Raw genomic sequence first — 6,193 nt, 5'->3', positions numbered from 1 at the left:
CTGCTTATGAATCTGTTTAGGGCTGTAACCCTTCTAGTCAGCATCTGCACTTGTTTTGCCGACGTTGGGCTCTCTAACTTTAGAATGGCCTTGATTTGATCCGGACTTGCCTCAATACCCTTTCTAGTGACCAAGTATCCCAGGAACTTCCCTGACCCAACTCCAAATGCGCACTTTGATGCATTGAGTCGGAGCCAAAATGTCTTTAAAATGTCAAAGACTGTCTTCAGGTCGGCCAGATGATCTTCAGGTTCCTTGGTTTTCACGACCATGTCATCAATGTATACCTCTACTGTTTTTCCTATTAGATGTCTAAACATCTTAGTCACCAATCTCTGGTAAGTTGCTCCTGCATTTTTTAACCCAAAAGGCATCACTTTGTAGCAATACAGCCCTTTTGGGGTGATAAATGCAATCTTCTTCTCATCTGAGGGGTACATGGCTATCTGATAGTACCCTCTATAAGCGTCCAGGAAGCTCATCCTTCCATGCCCTAAAGTGGCATCCACCAATTGATCAATCTTGGGCAATGGGAAACTGTCTTTGGGACAAGCCTTGTTCAGGCTGGTGAAGTCCACGCAGACCTTCCACTTCCCATTCTTTTTCTTCACAACAACCGTGTTTGATAACGATGTTGGGTAGTTTACCTCTCAAATGGCTCTGGCCTCCAGAAGTTTATCCACTTCCTCTTTTACTGCCTCAACATGCATTAACGTCGGCCTCCTTGTTCGCTGGATGATAGGTTTTGCTGACCTGTCTACATTCAGTTTATGGCAAGTGACCTCAGGGTCAATACTAGACATTTCGTACAGTGTCCAAGCAAACACCTCAAGGTTTGCTCTCAAGAATGCTTATAATTCCTTTTCCTCTTCCCCGGCCAATCCTGAGCTGAGAAGGAAGAAGCGTTCTTCATCCCCTTGTTGGACTAAGATCTTCTTTAGGGCTTCCTCACTTTTCTCAGTTGGTTCTTTGCCGACGTCCTCAAGGACTTCCATGTCCTCATCCTCAATCTCAGCTGCTTCTGCTTCTCGTGTATTGCAAGTGGATTTCATTACTGCCATGGAGCAATTCTTTGTCTGCACCTGATCTCCTCTAACCTCCTCAATTCCATGTTATGTTGGGAACCGCAACAACTAGTGCAAAATTGAGGGAACAGCCCCCATTGCATGCAGCCATGGCCTTCCCAAGATAGCATTGTAAGGGGAGGGAGTGCCAATTATTGTGAACTCAGTTTTTACCTTCTTAATGCCAGTCTGCACCTCCAAACTTACTGCTCCTAGAGGCCACGTCGGCGTTCCATTGAACCCGACCATTAGACCATTGGATTATTTCAGATCATCTTGGTGAAGGCCAAGCTCCTTGTAACACCTGACATACATGATGTCACAAGAGCTGCCTTAGTTGATCAGAATTCGTTTTACCTGGCACTCTCCAATCTGGAGGGATATTACCAAGGCATCGTTGTGTGGATGTTACACCATCTCTAGGTCGTCTTCCGTAAAGGACACCACTAGTCCCTAGCACCCGTCTGCCCTAGGTCTCTTCTGCCGGACCTGATACACATGTTGTAAGTGTTTTACCTTCTGAGTTTCCCCATGTATCTCGTTCTCATTGACCTTCGAATGAATCACATTGATCACTCGAGGTCCGCCTGCTTACGGTTGCGGTATTGGTAGAGGTAGTGCTGCCAGTGCCTGAGGTAGTCTTGTTTGCTCTTCCCTTGTCCTGGTTTCATCTACCAGGTCCCTTAGATGACCTTGTCTTACCAAGTCTTCCAGATGTGCCTTTAAGGCTCTGCACCCTTGAGTTAGATGTCTATCCTCGTTGTGGTAGGCACAGTGTTTCCCAAGACTTCTTCCCATAAATTCACCAGGAAGCTTCTCTGGTGCTCTATAATAGGGCTGATTCTGGATTCTTTCCAAGACTTTGTAAACTGAAATTCGGAATATGGTTGTGACTGCCTGTGCAGCCCTCAGTTCTGTCTCTTGCTTATTGTATCCAGTGTTACCTCAGCCTCGCTTCGGTGAGCCATTTCTCTTCTCTTGTTTCGATACCTTTGTCCCTAGCGTGTCTTCCTCGGCTCTCGCATACTTCTCTATCCTGGCCATAAGTTCCTTTATACTCTTTGGTAGTGTCTTTGCCAGTGATTTTTGAAGCAGACAATCATCTTTCAGGCCGTTCTTAAAAGACACTACCGCCATCTCTTGGTTGCATCCTGGTATCTGGTTGAATACCTCATAATACCTCTTGGCATAAGCCCTGAGGCTTTCATCCTCGCCTATCCTCAAAGCCATTAGGGAGTCCACCCTCAACGGCTATAGTTTGTTTGTCACGAACCTGGCCACGAACATCTCAGCCAGGCCTTCCCAGCTTTTCACAGGTCCTTTCGGCAACTTGTGAAACCAGTCTTATGTGATTTCCCCAAAGGATGAGGAAAACACTTTGCAAAGCAACGGCTTGTTTCCGGTGTACAGTGCCATTGAGTTCAAATACAAGCCGACGTGAAAGTTAGGGTCAGACTTACCGTCGTATAGCTGGAACCTCGGCATATGGAACCTTTTTGGGTCCCCGAATTTGTCCAACTCCGCAAAGAACGACGTTCTCGGTTTGATCGGAGAGGTTACCTCGGCATCTTACTGCTTCCTCTAGAGGTAATCCCTCAAATCCTCCTTGGTCTATCCAGGAGCTTGGCTATCAACGGATTTCAGCTTTTTTGGTGCGCTTCTCCCGGTGTCATTGTGAGTCCTCTTGGATCTCTCTCTCTATTAGTTGCGTCGAAACAAAGTTCCTTCCCTTGAACATGTTGATGTTCTTTGGGGTCAGCTTCTTTGGTACGATGCGTCCTCCGAGAATATCCCTTCATTGACTCTCCTCGCCTAACCTCCCTTGAAGGCCGGTGAGAGTGTTCCTTGGTCCTAGTGTGCTGGGGGACTGTAGAGACTGTTTTCTGCCCTCCTTTCTGGGCATTGTTCCTAGCCGCTGGAATCGGGGTGTCTTGTAACAGAAACGGTGGTTGTATGACGTTATTCTACATCATGAAATTGACGACTGATTGTAGGTCTGCCAATTTATTCGCCATTCCTTTCATCTCTCTGTCCCTCCGCAAGCATCTATCTTTCCATACCTAGAGGTCGTTCTCGTTATAATACCCGCCTTGGTCTACCTTCTTTGGTACGTCTCCCTCCTGGCCAACGTCCTTCTCTCCGGGATTCTGATCCCGAGTTTCTTCATTGTAGTTATCCCGCTCTACGTTGGGATCAAAGTGTTTACCACTTCCAGTAGGGATGTCGTCCCCAATCTTCTCTTTATGTCCGTCGTTGGCCATTTATTCTCTTTTCTTTCCTATAGACTGCACCAAATTGTGTGTGCTGTTTTTTGACCACACTGCCAAACAGGTACTCAGCTGGAGAACGCCGGCAGAATAGATTGCACCCAAACGACCTGTCACAGAAAGAAAAGACTTCGGCGGTGGTTCTTCCACCGGGGGGCACTCCGACGATCAAGTCAATACTCAGTTATCTCTCAAAGATAATAATTTGTGCTTAACTCACTAGCCAGAATACAAAAAGCGTACCTTAGACCCACGAGGATGCCTTACTTTTATAGCCAGTATTGACCTGATCCCTGTAGAAACCTAGCCTCAATGGACTCTGGCTCAATGCTTATTTTGGACTCTCAAATAGATAGAGATAAACTCCCTAAAAGCTTTATCTTTATTCAGACTGAGGTCCTCCCCCATTCTAGAACTCTTATAACTTATCCGTTTATCCCAGACTCCGGCATCCCCGCAGATAACCTCGGCCTAGCCGAGATCATCTCGGCGTCATGACCAAGACACGTGGCACCTCGGCTGGCACTTCGGTGCCACCTTTGCCACCTGTTGTCATTCAAAAAATATGTCCCCACACTTTTCTTTCTTGGAAGCTTTCTATTTGATTCTCAACTGCAACCACCTGATTGGTGGTTTGATTGGATGAGGGTGGGTGATGATTTGGATATAATGTCTGCTTACCATCTGATTCTCCCACAAACTATAATGTCTCTCTTAATGTTTATATTTGTGATTAGGTAATGGTTTTCAATTTATGTATTTAATCAATTAATAGACTGGTATGTTTAGAAGCAGAAGAAGAATCGAATCTCTTGATTCGTTCGTTAATTGTTAATATAACAATGAAAGAGTTGTTTTCATTTGGAAAATTTGACTTTATTCACCCTTGATTGTTTAATGTTAGTTTGATTTTTATTTTTCAAGTTTTTATCTACTTCAAGGATTTTTTCACAACGTGCATAGTTTTTGTAGGGAATGTTTTAAATTACAAATTTGAGCACTCATTACAGTTTTTTTATTTTATTGAGGTGGTGGTAATTGTCACTTTATGGTTAAGCCTTCTAATTGTTGAATTTAAAAAAGCCTTCTAATTGTTGAATTTAAAAAAGCCTTCTAATCATTTCATTAGGCACTATCTAATAAATTGTAATATAAAATTTATTACACATAATTGTTCGATCTCTTCTCATCACCAACATAAATTGTTTGATCTCATGTAATTGTTTAGTCTTTTTGTGAATCCTTGGCACTTGATTAGAGTGATATATTTTGACTTTGATTTTTAAATTTGTTTTTTCCTTCAAATTTCAGGTGTATAAAAGTGGCAATTGTCCATGATATTGTAGAAGGTAACAACTTTGTATTTAGATTTTTTTATTGGGTTTCTCATTACGCATTCTTTTGCTATGATGAGTATATTGAATAAAAACAACGATAGTGAGAATTTTGAGTAAATTGTTGTATAATGATTAATTGGGCCAAGCTTTTTGTCATAAGCCTGTCTGTAATGGGATTCCAAATTAGATGTAATTTTTTATTTTCATTTGTTTTCGTGTATTATCTAAATTGTTAAATTCTTCGTGTTGAATTGAAAAAAGAAAATAGCAAGCAACTATACACAATATGAAGCCAATGAAGCCAAACAAAGCAGGTTAGTAGTGCTCAATCCATAAGTTAATTGACCAATTGAAACCAAATGAAGCAAACAACTTTTAAATATCCAATTGAAACAAAGTATAACTAAAAAAAGAAAAACTAAAAATGAATTTAAGGATTTTAAATATCCAATCACTATACACAAACCCAATCAAATACAACACATAATAAAAAATAAGAAACACAATATGCATTACACTATTTCTTATAATGAAAATGATGAAAATATCCCCAACACTTTTTCATTTGTTTGATCAAACAATTTCTGCTCTTTATTTATTTATTTATTAAACCATAACACAATCATGTTCACAAAAAAGGACTATTAACAGAGGTTTGGGGGATGGAAAAAAAGACAAAAACAAAAACAAAAAACAAAAAACAAAACAAAACAACCTAAGACGTGAAACATCCATTATCATATGAATTGCTAAGATGTGAATCGCTTACCTGTTATAGAATAAGAGGAGAGAGAAGAGGAGTCAATTCACCTGATTGTGCCAAAATCACACCACACCCATCAACATATTGCAGTTAAATCAAAAAAAAGGAAAGATAAAATAAAATAAACATGAGACCAAAATAAGATCAATATGAAGAAATTTTCCCCCAAAATCGCTCTTCCACACACCAACAATGGTGATTAGGGAGGGGCTGCAGTGGTGGTGAAACGAAGGGGGCTCCTAATGGCTGAAGCGGTGGCTGCTCGATTGAGAATGAGGTTCAAAATTTGAAACCTGATAGGGTAATTTGTGAGCAAATTGGGCCGAGCTAGGAAGGGTCTTCTTTGAGAGTTGGACCGCGTAATGGGCCGAGATAAGGGCTGGTGAAGCTCGGTCTTAGGCCAAGAAGACATCTTATATTTCGGGTTTGGGCCGAACTATGGGCTGAGGTAATTATTTATGTAGCACGGTCCTTGATCATCTAAACATCAGGTCGGTCAGAGATGGGCTACCAGTGGCCTGACCTAGCTATCCTGGGCCGAGGTATCAGTAGAAGGAGAACCGAGCTAAAGGATAGCTCTGCAGGGCGTCATCTCAAAGTCAAGACTGACAATGGTGCTTAAAGTATCATAGAGCCGGAGTAACTTGGTTGACCGCAATGTTAGCCGAGGTAAAGGTGTCAGCCGAGGTAAAGGGGTCAACCGAAATAAGTGGGTTTGGTGGTTAGCCGATGTATTGGTGAGAAAGGATGTCGGGCTTGGTA

Source organism: Camellia sinensis, chromosome 2 (genome assembly GCF_055761805.1).
Source record: "Camellia sinensis isolate YWXY chromosome 2, ASM5576180v1, whole genome shotgun sequence".
In the NCBI taxonomy this organism is placed as follows: domain Eukaryota; kingdom Viridiplantae; phylum Streptophyta; class Magnoliopsida; order Ericales; family Theaceae; genus Camellia; species Camellia sinensis.
The sequence above is the reverse complement of the archived record's forward strand: the minus strand, read 5'-3'. Positions refer to the sequence as shown.